Raw genomic sequence first — 18808 nt, forward strand, 5'->3', positions numbered from 1 at the left:
ACAACAGTCATGTTCATTTCACAGATATCTAATTGATAGCGAGATGTGATGTTTAATATTCCATGGTAAAATACTCCTTGCATATGAACAGAGAAATGTTGTATTGTTGAAAGTAGGATATCCTGCAACATAAATAACAACGGGCTTTAAAGATATAATTATTTACATTTTAATGTGATAATATAAACATACTGAATTAAAACTAATTCTTAAGATTAATTAATTGATTGACTGATTGATATTAAACGCATAATTTAGCTTTTTCGTGACTGTCGCATTTTATAGATAGAGGACACTGGAGTTTTGTAGTGATATTTAGTGTGAAAAATAGTGTTTGTGAACAGAACTTTTTCAAGGAAAAGTGTTTGAGACACCGGTATCAGTTTCAAAAGCATATGAACTTATTTGTCATAAACCAAATATTGCACTGAGATTTTGTGAAACCACCAAAAACAGTGATAGGAAAAAATGAGGCAAAATATTTATGCTGATCAGATAAAAATCAAATGGTCTTGCCATGGAAAAAAAGAAAGCGCTAATAAAGCTCTGTTAAAGATATACGCCACAACACCGGAAACATTGTATTACATTTATCAATTTCATAACAAATATTGAAAAGGAGAAACAAATTCCTTGTTCTTAGTGCTGTATCTTGATAACAAAGAGGTATTTGTTTTGAAATGCAATCTTCGTAAGTAAAAAAGATTTATCAGTTTAAATTTTTTTCACTGCATACTGTACATTCATTCTGAGGGACAAAATGTATATAAAGTAAAATGTAAGAGAGTTAAAACAGTCTAACTGTTACTCCAGATTATACATTAGTCATTACCTTGATGCAAACATCAAACTACTGTGTCAATTTATCTGTCAAATACATAAGATTGGAATGAACAAATATTTTCAAACTTTAATTATTGCTTTGCCATAGACAAAGGATTCTCCCAAGAAGGTTTTGTTATGTTTTGAGTGCAGCACACATGTATGAACAAATGTGCGCAGTCTTTGTTTTTGGATTAACCGTACACACACAAATTATTTTTGTTATTTAATTTATACTTACATTAATCTTAATAGTGCAATTAGGTAGAGGATAAACTCGACTGATGTTTATCTGAACAAAGATTGATCTATTCAAAATAGTCCAAATCGGGTCTGACATATATGGCAAACCTGTGGTAAGAATGTCAAAATTAAACCAATTTGAACTACAGTTCGCGATTGCAACCCTCGAAGCCATTTGTATATATCAAAACAAAATGTTCATTAACATGAACTGAACGAAAATCGAACTATTACCTTACTACGTAAACAGATAATGTAGTAATATGTCACAACAACCTATAAATGAAAGCGTGTTTATCATACCAACTGCTTTCTTGTAGGATCTTACGACAATGAAAGCTAACATTTTCACATAACGATTCCCTGCTGGATGTGAACTTGTTAATATTTATTTGGATTATACTTTTTTTTTTATATGGTATCTGGTTCTCACTTGTCTAACGGGCAAGCATACTACATCTTATTTTTATATAACCAGAAACAAAGTATAGATGTGTTTAGTGGAATACTTGTTAAATGATGATGCATACACATATTCATTATCGTAATCAAGAAACTGTTCTACAATAAAATTATGGTCGATCAGTTTGTTAACATGCCCGTAAAATTGCTGTTTAAGAGTTTTAACGTCAAGAAATAATGATTATTGAAAAAAAAACGTATGTTGTATTATGTATATATATATATCGTATTGACAAATCCAAGACTTCAATTTTACAGTTGTTTTTTTCTCCGCAAGATGTTTTTGATTACATGAACATTTTATTTTATAGAAGCCTTAAGGTAATATCTTTATGACGAAGCTGTTTGTATAGATGGAACTATTCACCTTTGAACAGACATATAAGTTATGATACATTGAAAATGTTATATGATATTAAAGAAATTTAGCGCACGGCCCTCATTTGCAGAATACCTCCCTTTAGAAATTAAAAAAAAAAAATAATTGGTTCGTTACACAAAAGGAGCATAACTTTTTTTTTTAATTTAACATGGATTGTGCTTATTTTTTCAGTAACGTTAATACATAAATGTTTTATGCACACTATCGCATTCCTTTCATAAATGAAACTGCTTTTATGAACATTGGTAAAATAACGTTGAATGGTGACATGTTGCTTACAAATGAAGTTAGAACTATTCATTAGCAATAGTTTATCAAACGAATACACATCAGACAAGCAGGTATACGATGTATTTAAATCATTAACAGTGACATTCATTATGATAAGAGTAGAGCCATCAATCACATCTTTTCCTGTGTATTTGTCTGGATAGTAGGAGAGGCCTTGATGAATAATAACATCTGATTGTTTCATCCATGTTGTTTTTTGCGATCCTATCGCTGACGTATTGCAAAATAATGTCACATTCCTACCGTATACCATTGGGTTATCTATTTCTGTCCAGTATACTGTAAAAGATCAAATCTCTGCCAAATAAAATAACTATAGGTTTCAATCACATCAGAACAAATAAATAATGCATTCTTGTATTGCTCACATATTTGTCGTTATTTACTTTAGCTCAATCGCATTTATCCTGTTGACATTTAATTTTCCAAACGATCAATTCTTTTGTACACGTTCTATTAGACCATGAAGTCAATCCGAGGTTAACTGATGTGCTTCCGATTACAATCTACATTTTCCGTTTGACTGCATCAATATACAGTTAAAATATATCAAAGTATATTTAAACATGACATTTTGACATTTTGACTGATACTTTACCTTTAAAGTTAATCTAATCAATAAAATTGTATTTAATAACCTTTCCAATGACAAATGACACCTATTCTTTTAAATAAATTTAAATACCCGTTTAACAATCGCGTTGGATCACAGTAAATGTCATACTTAACGCCATAACATATAAATGAACTCAAGTTAACAGTAAAACTTAAAAGACTACTAAAGGCCAGACGAGTACATCTTATAGTGTTGAAAACGATATTTAAGACTAAGGCTATTCATTTGATACATTTCACTTTATTTTATTCGCGAGTAATATAACTCTTAACTCTTTTGTTGACAAAACCCATGTCTACCATAACAAAATGTTATCATCGTATGTTACCCAGATTTGGATTCTCTCAATCGATAAATGACTTTCAAACAACGGTATAATACTGTTGCCTTTATTCATCTACGACTTATTTTCTAACATCATTTTCTTGATAGAGGTTTTGGTGCTGCTTTTAAAATAGACGTTGAACTACGACTTCCTAGTGATGAAGTTGAAATCACCCATTCGAATATTGTTGGATGCAATCACAAGTTAGTTGACGAGTATGGAATATCTGGTTATAAGATAATAAATTATATGTTCAAATAAATGTTACCACATTCCCGGCCTCTTTTTCATGTGATCGGTTGAATTATATGTTTACCCTTTGGGATTGCTCCTTTTTCTTCTATTAACTTAGTCTATGATTTGTGTTTCCTAGTGTTGTTTGTCTTTTGTTGTTATTAGTTTTTTTCCACGACGTTTGGAATCTGTGAGAGGGACTATTCTTTATACATCTGTCTTATTCATTGTAAAATTTTAGATGACATTAGCTCGGAGTACTTGAAGTTCTTTTAATGAAGATATGCTATTAAAAAAAAACAGATTAAAAGGTAATTACCATACAGACATCGATGCAATGTATAATGTTATGCACCAATAACGAAACTAACAAAAACAAACACAAACATTGTGCAAATATACAATCATTATTGCACCCTGTATGATTTCTGTACGTCAAGATGACAAATAAGAAATTGTGTAGATAAAAAAAATAACAAATAAAAAATAACAAAATATATAAAATTGTCATAAAAAAACAAAAAAAAAAAACAAAAAAAAAACCAATGAACAAACTAAACTAAACTAATTCAATATAAACATGATAAAACCAAGGCTAGTGATAATACGATGATGAAATTTAAGCTTTTCTATCTCAAGCATAGATTACCTTAGCTGTATTTGGCAAAACTTTTAGGAAATTTGGTCCTCGATACTTTTCAACTTCGTACTTTATTTGGCTTTTTTAACTACTTTTCGGGATTCGAGCGTCACTGATGAGTCCTTTGTAGACGAAACGCGCGTCTGGCGTATATTCTAAATTTAGTCCTCGTATCTATGATGAGTTAATTTATAACCACTGGGTCGATGCCACTTCTGATTGAAATTTATTTCCCCGAGGGTATCACAAGCCCAGTAGTCAGCACTTTTTGTGCTGACATGAATTGTCATTGATTTGGTTATATTTATAAATTTACTGTTTACAAATTTTGATTTTTTTGAAATAATAAGGCTTTTCTACCTCAAGCATAGATTACCTTAGCTGTATTTGGTAAAACTGATAGGAATTTTGGTCCTCAATGCTCTTCAACTTCGTACTTTATTTGGCATTTTTAACTTGTTGGGATTCGAGCGTCACTGATGAGTCTTTTGTAGACGAAACGAGCGTCTGGCGTATATTCTAAATTTAGTCCTGGTATCAATGATGAGTTTGTTTACAACCGCTGGATCGATGTCACTGCTGGTGGAGATTTATTTCCCTGATGGTATCACAAGCTCAGTAGTCATCACGTTTTGTGCTGATATGAATTGTCATTGATATGGTTATATTTAAAAATTTAATGTATACAAATTTTTGAATTTTTTGAAATACTAAGTCTTTTTTACCTCAGGCATAGATTACCTTAGCTGTATTTGGCAAAACTGATAGGAATTTTGGTCCTCAATGCTCTTCAACTTCGTACTTTATTTGGCATTTTTAACTTTTTGCGATTCGAGCGTCACTGAGATGTCTTTTGAAGACGAAACGCGCGTCTTGGGTATAGTCTAAATTTAGTCCTGGTATCTATGATGAGTTTATTTACAACCACTGGGTCGATGCCACTGCTGATGGAGATTTATTTTCCCGAGTATACCACAAGCCCAGTAGTCAGCACTTTTTGTGCTGACATGAATTGTCATTGATATTGTTAAATTTATAAATTTACTGTTTACAATTTTTTGATTTTTTTGAAATACTAAGGCTTTTCTACCTCAGGCATAGATTACCTTAGCTGTATTTGGTAAAACTGATAGGAATTTTGGTCCTCAATGCTCTTCAACTTCGTACTTTATTTGGCATTTTAAACTTTTTGGGATTCGAGCGTCACTGAGATGTCTTTTGTAGACGAAACGCGCATCTTGTGTATATTCTAAATTTAGTCCTGGTATCCATGATGAGTTTATTTACAACCACTGGGTCGATGCCACTGCTGGTGGAGATTTATTTCCCAGAAGGTATCACAAGCCCAGTAGTCAGCACTTTTTGTGCTGACATGAATTGTCATTGATATGGTTATACTTATAAATTAACTGTTCACATTTTGGATTTTTTGAAATACTAAGGCTTTCTACCTCAGGCATAGATTACTTTAGCTGTATTTGGCAAAATTTTTAGGAAATTTGGTCCTCAATGCTCTACAACTTCGTACTTTATTTGGCATTTTAACTTTTTGGGAATCGAGCGTCACTGATGAGTCTTTTTATTGACGAAACGCGCGTCTGGCGTATATTCTTCATTTAGTCCTGGTATCTATAATGAGTTTATTTACAACCACTGGGTCGATGCCACTTCTGGTGGAGATTTATTTCCCTGAGGGTATCACAAGCTCAGTAGTCAGCACTTTTTGTGCTGACATGAATTGTTATTGATATGGTTATATTTATAAAGTGACTGTTTACAAATTTTTTTTGAAATACTAAGGCTTTTCTACCTCAGGCATAGATTACCATAGCTGTATTTGGCAAAACTTTTAGGAAATTTGGTTCTCAATGCTCTTCAACTTTATTTGGCATTTTAACTTTTTGGGATTCCAGCGTCACTGATGAGTCTTTTGTCTATGTTTGTAGACGAAACGCGCGTCTGGCGTATATTCTTCATTTAGTCCTGGTATCTATGATGAGTTTATTTAATATTCTGTCATTTAAAATATTTACTGAAACTTTTGTGTACTATCTAATAAAACATTAATCTATAAAAAAAAACACCAGTAAAACTAAATACTCAAACATATACCTACTTTTACTGGAAGGAAAACTAAAAGTCATTGGAAGTTGCATTAAAACCATGACTACCGATGACCATTCCATTGTACAGTTTCCAGTTTATATAGGTTACGTTAGATCACTGTCTGCAATTACTGGTGAAACCTTCTGATTAGTTGTTAAGTCCTACAATAACAAATACAATCAGTTATATATATACTTAATACATATTTTCATAGTTTCTATATTCAAACTGTTTCTTCAGATCTCAGATGACCGAAGCATAAGTTAATTGATAACTCCGACAGAGAGAAAAATAACTGAAAATGTGCAACAAAAGGAAGAAATGAAGAAGCGAAAATTCAAATTAAAAATTCGAAAGGAAAATTAATATATTTCCATATTAAGTAAAATATTCCAGTAAAAATGCAAATTTGTAATATTTTTAAGTGTTATTTATTAAGGCAAAACAAAATGTATGTCTTCATACGCAAATACAAACATTTATATGTATTATAATACCATTTTTCTAGTAAAATGACTAAAAGAATTTCATGTGAAAATATTATACATTGATTTTAAAGCCTTTAATATTCTTTCTTGTCATCTATCAAAACAAAACACACGTTTCTTTTATTCTGATTCTGAAAAAAACTTGCAAGACTTGTTTCATCTAAAAGAATAAGGGCAGCATTGACGTTGAATTCGTCCAAATTCTAAAACAAAAATATTGTCTCAAACATCGGAAGCAATCCCAAATATTTGTTCATTAATAACCTAAAATAGTTTTATTGCAGTCATTCTCTCAAAATATTGGCATGCATATGCAGTAATGAAGTTTATCAATACACAAAATTGTTAATCTTTAAATTCAGTAAGTTTGTGTTGAGAGGCAACAACTACGTTAACCTCGATGACCTATAGTTGTTTATTTCCGTGTCATGTTGTTCTTTTGTGGAGAGTTGTTTCATGGACAATCATACCACATCTTCTTTTTATAACCTAAAGGCTACATCAGTAAATGTAAGCATTCTTTGCAGAAGATACGCATTTTGGCAATAAAAAGTTAAATCACAAAAATAATAAACTCCGAGGAAAATTCAAAATGGAAAGTCCTCAATCAAATGGCAAAATCAAATAATAAAACACATTTAACGAATTGACAACAACTATCATATTCCTAACTTGGTACAGGCATTCACAAATGTAGAAAATTGTGGATTGAACTTGCTTTTATAGCAGTAAACCTCACTTGTATGACATTCACATCAATTGCAATTATATTGACAATGATGCGTGAATAAAATGTCACAAATAAGGTTAAAAAAACAAGGGTTATTTCAGATGCTTCGGAATGGGCTTCGGAATGGGAAGCAGATCCGTCTCCACATGTGGTACTCGTCGTGTTGCTCTTGTCGTTACAAAGCCGGCAAATAGTCTGACTCGGCAGGCCACATTCGCGAAAAGGAAAGGGGACAGCAGTTACGACACAAGAGAGATATCCAACATCATCTGTATAACGAATATTCCATAACGGTAACCAACTCGATACGGCGTCCAAAACATGTACGAAGTAATGACTCAAAATATGTCTCGTCGATGCTGCTCGAGGCTAGATTTTAAGAAATCCAAAATTTATAAAAAATGAAAAGCTTGTTAACCTAAAAGGAAAAAAAGCTCAGTGACAGTCGGACAGTTTAGGCAGTCTGAGTGCAGCATCTATGTTTGACTATGATAACACTGACACAGTATATTGTGTAGATGTTCTAATAGTGTCATTTGAATTTTAATTAGCACTTTCTTTATACTAACAAAATTGCATACACTCAAGAGTATTATATTAGGTCATTAGCTTATGGTTTATCTAGCAATACAGTATTGAATTATCTTCTACACATAATTTTGTCTTAATTAATTTTAACTTTCTAACTTACCTTAAAAACAAGTAAAAAGAATGAACTGTTTTTTTTTAAACCACTGAATTAAGATATGTATTGTATTACTTGATGCATAATGAACGTGTAAGATAAAACTACTTATCTAATGTCTTTTAAAAAAAACGTATCTTGTTGCTGTGTTCAGTGGTGCACCCTGTGTGTCTTATTTTGTTAGATGACGAACTACTATAAAATACAAAGTGAAAATTACTAATTCGAAAATAGATAAAACAATTCAAACCACCATTATATACATAACCTTCGTGTTCGTGCATTTTTCATTGTTATTCAATTTAATTATCTAAGATACCTGGAACGATCTCATTTCACAAATGATTTCTATTGTCTACTTATTGTACCTCGAACCTATTAACCCCGTGTAGGTCTTTAAGTTGAGGTTCAATTTACTATACAGTTATTCAGACATGACTTATTAGATACGCCCTCTTAAAATCAAGGGATCCGTAATCATGATAAAACACCCAGCAAAATACATAATTTAGAATTTCAGATATTTTTATATTGAATGTTTTTGGTTGCTAAAATTTTCCGGTCAAAAATTCAAACAGTATTTTTTTTAGTGAAAATATTATAACCTACCCCGAATATGAAGATGTTTGCTGCAATACAAACAAGTATTTATCTCATCTACTTATAGTGGCCATTATTTATTGTACATTTTTGTTTTGATTGTACGTTTTGTTTTTGATGTTTGTCTACCGTGGAGGAAGAGAGGAAAGAAGGACTAATAGCTAAACTTAGGACTTCGATCATGGTTTTACTTCTGGTGAAAGCTCTGTCTTATTGTAAAAGTAAAATTGTAACTATTGGCTTCAGGTTGATTCACTTTGCATCTCGTCGTTTATATGTGTGACATATTTGGCACTCGACATAAAAAAGCAATTAAGCAATTAGTTTTATTAAGTTATGTATTATCATTTGCCTTCAGTGGATAATTGTCTCAAAAAGTTTAACAATTTTTATATACTTAATTTTTATTTTAATTTGAAACTTTAAGCGTAAATCCTATAGCATTTCTTCCTTCATTTTTCTCTTTGCATTTATTTTTGTTTATCATTTGAAATGTTGTCGTAGTACACATCATAGTTCACATTGTATCCTTTCATAAAACTTAAAGGAGAAGGAATTTGGATCAGCAAAACAATCTTCATTGAGTGGCAATAAAGTTCATATATTGAATCGTACAATGACGGTTGTCTCGTCTAGGTGACAACATTTGCTGTTTCAAGTTTTTTCATATCTCACATTGGTATAATAGTTGTCATAAAAGCAAAAATGGATGAAAAATGTTGACGACAATATGTATAAGGATTCATTTTTAGGCGTTTAATACACTTTTGTGTAGATAATGTCTTGCTGGTCTGTTTTGTAATTTTTTTGTCCTAACAAAAGTCACAAAAAACGTGTTAAGATCAGTCATGCGACGTATTTGAAAATATTCAGCTGACCTTTCTTGTTGTTAACACATATAAATCATTCATCTCGTGCGTAGATCGTATTTCCTTCTAATGTTGTTTTTATTCATATTCAATTTGATAGCTTGAAGATCTCACTACTCCAGGCATCAGACACTGTCGACCTGTTGAAATTGATTTGTTATACTAGTCATGAAAGTAAACGACATTTTTGCAACTGGATGTAAAGCAAGGTAAACTTCCAAATTAATGATTCCGTAATCCTGAGAAGTGGTCGGATTTTGCATAATTGAGGTCAAAGGTCAACAATTATATGTTTCCAACTATTGCTTAAATTGTTAACTTTTAAATTACACTCAGAAATGAAAAATAAATAAAGAAGACAGAGGACGATGTTTCATTCAGCATATATGTAGCCTGTTGGGAATACCAGTTATTTTTAAATAAGTTATTTTCTAACGTTACGCTTGAAGTTTTTTCTTAGATTAGACATTTTGTTTTTGTACCCCTATTTGTGACATTTTGTTCATGCATCATTGTCAATATAATGGAAATTGATGGGACTGTCGTACATGTTAGAGGTTTAGCGCTATAAAACCAGGTTCTATCCACCTTTTTGTACATTTGAGAATGCCTGTACCAAGTCAGGAATATGACAGTTGTTGTCCATTCGTTTGATATGTTTAGTCATTTGGGACAATATCCCTAATGCGCTTCAGAATGTGGAACGAACAATTCACGTGTAAACAAAACTATCTGTGTAATGATATTGGACATGTTTCTATTTTTTACAAATGACTGCGCTTAACCATGTGTGTTGATATAGAAAGAAGGGAAACATAGAATAAATATGTAAAGACTATGGTGCTATTAAATGTGTTCAAAGTATTAAATTTTCAAAGAACTTATTGTGTTAAAAAAAGTATTTTTTTACCACGAGGAGCTGCATAACTAAAGGATTCTCGGGGTTTGCTAATTTACGGAAAAAGTAATCTCACTCGAATACCTCGAAAATTTAACCACATATATGGAAATGTCTCAGCTTCGAAACGCGCCGTCATACATATCCAAGTTAACGATATTGACTGAGCATCAGAAGTAAATGTTACTATTACCTCATATGGAGAAACTAATGCGCATCTTTTCTCATCTAAGAAGAATATTGTCAGTAGTTTTGAGACTGATTTATAGAAGATTTCATATTGTACACCACAGAAAATTGTGAAATTGATGGTACGTAAGTTTCTTTTTATGCCTAGTTATCCCAAATGGTTTAAAATAAACATAATCGATAAAGATAGGCAAAAACGCAATGATTTTTCCCTTTTAAAATGCATTACTGGCACGGGGCTAAACACTTTTTTTAGGCAAAATCATTACTTTGTTTACCCCCGAGAGATCCAGAACGATTTTGCTTATTTTATTGACAATGCAGTGCATTTAGTATTTATTAAAACAAATACTTCCAGTGGAAAAAACAACTTCACTGAAGTAGAAGTCGACACAAAACCTTCTGGAACAGGATAGTATGTCACTATGGGCATTCTTATGACGGCGAGGCTCATGACGCTTGTTTGGATTAATAAGTGGCACACGTTCAGCAAGGACATAGTTTGCTTGTAGACTGGTAGAGATCTTTCCTGCCCTAGTATAACTTTTATCTGTTCAACAGAGCTTTACATTGTCATTTATGTCCGCATTTAAATACATCCCTAGCAATAGAATCGAAAGTAACCATGCCATTCACCGATTCAGTATAAATGTTTATGTAATCCAAACCTTCCTGGATAGGACAACCATTATACGACAACGGAACAATATCAATTGGAACGTACAGGCCATTTTGATCTCATCAATTTCATGACTTGCATTGTTAATATAAAAAAGAAGATGTGGTATGATTGCCAATGAGACAATTGTCCGCAAAAGTCCAAAATGACACAGACATTAACAACTATAGGTCACCGTACGGCCTTCAACAATGAGCAAAACCCATACCGCTAGTCAGCTATAAAAGGCCCCGATAAGCTTGTTAGGTATCACCTAATCTCTTGCTGCCAACTCATGAGCATGTAATGTGCAAACTGATTGTTTTGATCCAAATTTGTGATACAATTGTATCGCACGACCAATTTGAAATGAAGCAATAGTGTTTAATTTCTGTGTTATTTGGTCTCTTGTGGAGATATATCTTGTGATAAAATTAGAACTCATAAATACTATGCCTTCTGTTAGTGACATGCATTCAAGCATCTGTTCAACGGTCTTTTGATTTTGGTTTGTAACGACCAGACACGATTTTTCATCTTCAAACAAACAAATAAATTTGGTCAGGTTAGGAAGCATCGGTTGACAACATCAGATCAAATTAGAGAGGTGTATTACTGTTGTTATCCATTGGTTCGGTGTGTTTGAGCTTTTGATTTTGCTATTTCAGCAAATATTCGGCAAATTGTTTAGGAACTTTTGGTTCACAATGCCCTTCAACTTCGAACTTTGATGTTTAAATAAGATTAATTGCTTTTGAATATCTTTCCCTCAATGATATGCGTAAAAGAACCGAGAAAGATGCTGTAATACCTGAATTTAAAAGGTTAAATAAACAGAAAATATGTTTCTCTTTCAAAACCTTTTACTCCCCGCAATCACCCCCCCCCCCCCCCCATTTCTTTTAATCTACTGTATTACTTTTTAAGACACGTCCATCTAAATGAAGTCCGATTGATCTCCAGCCAATCACCCATTTTTAAAACAAACTTTAATATGGTCCTCATTAAATCCGATCCAAATATAGTCTCTTTATAGGAATAATTATTCAAAAAGTCGTTCAGATGGCGGATTCGGGGGTGGGGGCGAACGGTTCGTTTAACCTTGGATTGGACAAAGTACGGTGTTTTAGCTTAAAATCGTCAATATTGTCTTTATGTCTCGCTACACTCGGTGATATTTATGCCCCACCTACGATAGCAGAGGGGCATTATGTTTTCTGGTCTGTGCCTCCGTTCTTCCGTCCGTTCGTTCGTCCATCCGTCCGTGCGTCCGTTCGTCCGTCCGCTTCAGGTTAAAGTTTTTGGTCAAGGTAGTTTTTGAAGAAGTTGAAGTCCAATCAACTTGAAACTTAGTACACATGTTCTCCATGATATTATCTTTCTTATTTTACTGCCAAATTATAGTTTTGACCCCAATTTCATGGTCCACTGAATATAGAAAATGATAGTGCGAAGTTCAGGTTAAAGTTTTTGGTCAAGGTAGTTTTTGACGAAGTTAAAGTTACATCAACTTGAAACTTTATACCTTTATGCCTTTATACCTTTATCTTCGGGTCGTTACATAAGCCAAAGGCTTCTACTGACCCCTCATCTTGGATTGTCGTATATGATTTCTCATCTCATTATAATATATTTATATATAATATATTAAACTTATCAAAAAATACTTATTTAGGTGTGCGCAGCTGAAACACTTAACACGAACATATGAATTTATATAGTACACATGTTCCCTATGATATGATCTTTCTAACTTTAATTCCAAATTAAAGTTTTGACCCCAATTTCACGGTCCACTGAACATAGAAAATGATAGTGCGAGTGGGGCATTCGTGTACTATGGACACATTCTTGTTTTTTTTTAATTTGATAGAATAACGCCCCTTTCAAAATCCGGGAACCGCCCCTAAAGGTAAAAATAGATTTGAACTGTGCGGTATATCTGAGGTAGTTAATGCACACATTTGCTGTGCATTATCTAGATTATAGCACAGTAAGACTAAGAACAAAGAGATTTTACTCTTGCCATGTGTTAATTTGGTGTTCCAACCCCCGGAACCCCAGGGGTCCGCCACTGTGTAACGCGTATTCTCCTTCTTTAACTAACGTAATATGTTTTGAATTAGCTATGCTACACTTTTCTCAGTTTTAAAATATTCAATGTACTACTATACCTTGATCTACCTTCAATCCCATCCAGAAGAAGTTTGAACTGTTGAACTGTTGAAATGTCAGTGCGAGTGCAAAAATAACGTTTGTAAACAATGAATGACGTCATGTGTAAATCCAATCACATAAACGTTTTACAATAGGCAATTGTATGTTCCATATTGACGCGCTTTTGTGATTACGATAATAACATCAACGGCAAAATTTGAGACAACAGCAGATCAGCCGGGAAGGATAGGATACAGAAATGCAGCAGAGAAAATATCGGTTTACCAGCCACTTGCAGAAAGTCTTAAAGTTACAGAAAGAGACGATTGTTACGACAAGTCAGAGATGGCGGATCCTTTTTCGAATCATCTACGGATTGCTATTGTTCATGTATGTTTTACAAATGTATGTCTCCTTCCATCACAAGTTTTATTCCGTGAGCATCCTGTCAGATCATATATTTTGCCGGAATCAACATTCTGTATACTGTGTCAACAGAATACAGAATGTTGATTCTGTATTTTGTTGACACAACATTCTGTATTCTGTTGACATTTATACAAAAACAATGTCTTTCCCTTCAAGAATTTAGTTTAAATGTGGTTCATAAGGGAAAACAGAACATTCGTTTTACCTATAAATATATATATGTTTATAAAAAAAGATGCCGTATTATTGCCAACGACACAACAAAAACAGCAACAACATATATTTTATTTGCCAATCATGGCACCCAAAATGAGTGGAATAATCACAACTCTCCACAACAGATCAGATGACCAGAAATTAACAAATATAGGTCACCATACGGCCATCAATAATGAACAACGCCATATCGCATAGTCAGCTAAAAAAGGCACCAAAATGACAAATGTCAACGAATTTAAACAAGAAAACTAACGTTCTTATTTATGTACAAAAATGAACGAACAATGAATATGTAACACACCAACAAACAACAACCACTGAATTACAGGCTCCTGACTTCGGACAGGAACATATATACAGAATGTGGTGAGGTTAAACATGCTAGGGTCTTTCCCCCTAAAACTAGAACAGAGTTGTAACAGTTCTACATAACAACAAACTATAAAATTCAGTTGAAAAAGGCTTATTTATTTTTAATTAACATGAATGCAAATAGAAATACATCTCAGTAACAAAAACATAATGGACGTTACCGTTACCCAACAAAAAAAGTCACTAAATACAGATCTGAGAGTATTTGCAGTTACTGACAGCTAGTTCAAAGCCACTAACAACTAATAACAACAAGAGTGCACACACTGAAATGTCTCGCCCTCTTTACTAATCCTTGATACTATCTTGATAGACCTAAATATAAAGCTTTATTACAACTGTCACATAAACTCAATATTAACCAAGAAAATTAAAACATTGATCAATGAACCATGGAAATGAGGTCAAGGTCAGATAAACCATGCCAGGCAGACATGTACACCTTACAATCATTCCATACACCAATTATAGTAGACATATTGCATATAGAATAAGAAAAACAGACCAAAACACAAAAACTTAACTATAACCACTGAACCATGAAAATGAGGTCAAGGTCAGATGACACCTGCCAGTTGGACATGTACACCTTACAGTCCTTCCATACATCGAATATACTAGACCTATTGCTTATAGTATCTGAGATATGGACTTGACCACGAAAACTTAACCTTGTTCACTGATCCATGAAATGAGGTCGAGGTCAAGTGAAAACTGTCTGACAGGCATGAGGACCTTGCAAGGTACGCACATACCGAATATAGTTATCCAATAACTTATAATAAGAGAGAATTTAACATTAGAAAAAATCTGAACTTTTTTTTTCAAGTAGTCACTGAACCATGAAAATGAGGTCAAGGACATTGGATATGTGACTGACAGAAAGTTCGTAACATGAGGCATCTATATACAAAGTATGAAGCATCCAGGTCTTCTACCTTCCAAAATATAAAGCTTTTAAGAAGTGAGCTAACACCGCCGCCGCCGGATAACTATCCCTATGTCGAGCTTTCTGCAACAAAAGTTGCAGGCTCGACAAAAATCATGCATCTAACTTCAAAGACTTAGTTCATAGTTTTTTATACTTCTGTTGATTATATTTAAACTTAGTTTTTTCCTTCTGTTAAAAAGAGATTAAATAACAGACGCAATGTTCAACATATTTGTTTTAAGATGGCAAATTTGTGTTACATTCGTTTAATTTATAATAATACACACAAACTAAAGAGACAGAAAGACAAAAATTTGCCTCCAACGACAAGCAAGAATAAACCAAGAAACAGAAAACAGACAATTTTTCAATGTCCTATTTGGCTGGCTTTCATATTATTCCCATTGTTGTTATAAAGTAGACAAAAGCAATGAAGAATCGATAATAGTGTGGTGCTTGAATATGAAGAAAAGAGAATAACAGGCAAAATTAATAATAAAAAGTGAAAAATGGTATAGAATATTACAGAATACAGAAATGAAGAAACCACTTCCATCCAGACCCTTTTATAAGTTGCACATTTTTTTATTTTTTTTTTTGCCTTTTGAATCTTTCTGTTCGGACACCATATTGGTCCGACACCCCAATAGCCTGTCGCCCTATTAGTCCGACGACCCATTGGACCGACACACGAATATTAGTAATCCGACACATAATTATTGAGCAATACTTTGTATGAATAATATTTATATTTCAAGAGGATAATCCCAATAGTTTAAAATGATCCTACTGATATTCCTCAAAATAATAACATATTGGAGTACATGTGTTAAAAATTTGCTTAATGTCCAGTGGCAAATATTACATGCATGTTCAAAACAATTGTTAAATAAGTACAATAGGTAAGTCCTGTTAAAGATGTCATCTGGGTGAAAGAAGGTCAATGAAACTTGGACTGCCACTGGACAACGAAAGCATATTGAAGGTGGACAGGAATTTGCCCTCCTGCATATTCAGACAAAAGGCCACCCATGGCCTCTAAAATAGTTGTTGCAATAGTTATTAACCTGCAGAGACCATGGCACTCTCTTTCTATACATGCTATATGAGGCATCCGATTAAAGGTGACCAATCTTACATTTGTTGAAAATTAAACATCCCGCACAATTTTACTACCAATGTTTTTACTGTTTTTACTGTATCACATTGTGATGACAGACTTGCACTTCTGGTGACATTTTCTTAGTGAGAATGTGTTCACATATGGAACAAATCTTGTCCTTATGTCCCACGTAAGTGTCATCAATTACTCCTGAACCACTTTACAGAATTTTGTAAATCATCGATACAATCTTTATCTCATGATGTATTTTTTCAAAGGACAATTTACAAAGTGTTACGTCCATAATTAATACCATAACATGCATGCTGGGAAAAACAATTTTTTTTATAAATGCATGCAAAGTATTTGATGCAGTATGATCTATTGTTATAGGTATCTAAAAATGGATCCCACCAGAACACAAAGACTAAGTCTATGAGGAAAATAAAGTTTTATATCAACGACTAAAAATTGTCATGAACAGATAAAATATGAGATAGAGATAGAACTGGTATGAAAGGTGACAGTAGAACATTGACATAATTTGAAAGGTAGGTATATATATATATATAGTTTTACACTCAATTATGATTTTTTTAAAGTAAGTATTTGCAATTATTCCTATAATTTTATTTCAATATCATGAAATGTTGTAGTGTGTTCATATGACAACAAACCAACAACGAGCAAATTCAAAAGAATAAAGAGTAGAAATACAATTCTTCAACAATTGAAAGATATCATTAAAGTTAACAAAAAAGTCTACGGGAAGTACATATTCGTACACACAACTTCTCATTTAACTGTTTCACAGATTGCATTGATATTGTGCTCGAATAATCAGATTATATTAATACATATGTGTTTTGGTGCCGATCTAAAGATGTCAGAGTGTTACAGCAGGACATAGTTGAACTTAAAAACCTAAAGGAAATATAAACAAACATCTCCTTCTCTGTAACCGAATAACAGATTTAAAAAATAGTAATATATTATAATCATTAATGAGAATTTCCACTGGTACTAATAATGAAAAAAATCACAAAAAGAATACTTTTATTATTTTTTTAAACTATTGCATAGTGTATAAAATAATAAAAAAGTTGTAGAATTGTCACTGAGACAACTATCCACCAAATTTGAGACAATGTGAATGTGAACAATAATATACAACTGTGCAGACTTCAACAATGAGACAACCCATACCGTATTGTCGGCTACAAAAGACCATGACATAAACAATATATGAAACAATTTAATTTAGAAAAATTAACGACCTAATTTATAACAAAACAAATTAAAAATGTTAAAAGTGCAGCCCATATTGAAAACATGGAGATTTGCCATGAACCCAGACTTGGGACGCTAAAATTCTTCTCCAAATCAAAGATCAGGCCCTGAAGTCATAAAAAAAATTTCTCAGTGCCCGGAGAAAAAAAATCGTGGTCGAAAATTGAAATCCAGCATTTTGATTGGTTGATTTGTTGATTTTGGAGTTTGAGTAAATAACTGACTCGAAAGTTTTTCAAATGACTTCAAGGCCAGTTTTCAAGTAGGTAAATCAAACATTGTTCCATTTTTTTTCTTTCATTTTTCTCCCTGTATAATATAAACCTTGTATAATTAACGTTATACCACCTTTAGCAATGCATGTACACTGATTCACATTATGTCATGGTTGACCTAGTATGTTTAATCTTATTATTGGACTTTAAACAAAATGATAAATGTTATAATCCACTTTTTCCTTTCCAGAAACAAGTTGGCAAAGATATATATCACATGCATAGGAAGAGCAGTGGAAAATAACATTGAAGCAGAATTATGAAACAGTTATTTTAAAAAACATTAAATTGAGAGAGAGAAAAATACATTTTTTTAGTTTTTAATGCTGTTCATTCTTAAGATTACTGTTTATAAATTGTATTTGCAATGGAAGTTATTGCAGTTGATAAGAAGATAGAACTAAAAATTTGAGTTCTTCAGCTTGTTTTTATTCGGTCAATAAAAATCAATTTTGAAAAGCAAACCATATATGATCAAAAATCAAAAAGGTTAATTATGTATCAAATGACCTCCGTCAGACATTAATCAGTCTGTTGGAAATCTTTCTTTAAATTTTTATACTTATTTTACAAAATGTACCTCTGTTTGTATGTCTGTAAGATTCAAATTCATCAGAGATTTCTGAGGAACTACAAACCAAGAGTTTCTGAAAGTCATCAGTCCTCATGTGAACATGCTATACTGAGTAATGTAGTTCTCACCCTTTCAACTCCCCGTTAACGGGATGCCTAAATATTGTAACACCAAATTTCATATATTCTTTTCGTAAAATACGCTCTGCAGTTTTATATAAA

General features: G+C 32.6%; 1 long non-coding RNA gene across 1 annotated transcript; it reads left to right on the forward strand.

Moving 5' to 3' along the window:
• The first annotated feature begins 13281 nt into the window (after window positions 1-13281).
• LOC139486330 (uncharacterized) lies at window positions 13282-18472 on the forward strand. Its single transcript, XR_011655548.1, has 3 exons — window positions 13282-13785; window positions 16842-16999; window positions 18204-18472. It is a non-coding gene; the product is annotated as an uncharacterized lncRNA (long non-coding RNA).
• The last annotated feature ends 336 nt before the right edge of the window (window positions 18473-18808 follow it).

Source organism: Mytilus edulis, chromosome 8 (assembly GCF_963676685.1).
Source record: "Mytilus edulis chromosome 8, xbMytEdul2.2, whole genome shotgun sequence".
In the NCBI taxonomy this organism is placed as follows: domain Eukaryota; kingdom Metazoa; phylum Mollusca; class Bivalvia; order Mytilida; family Mytilidae; genus Mytilus; species Mytilus edulis.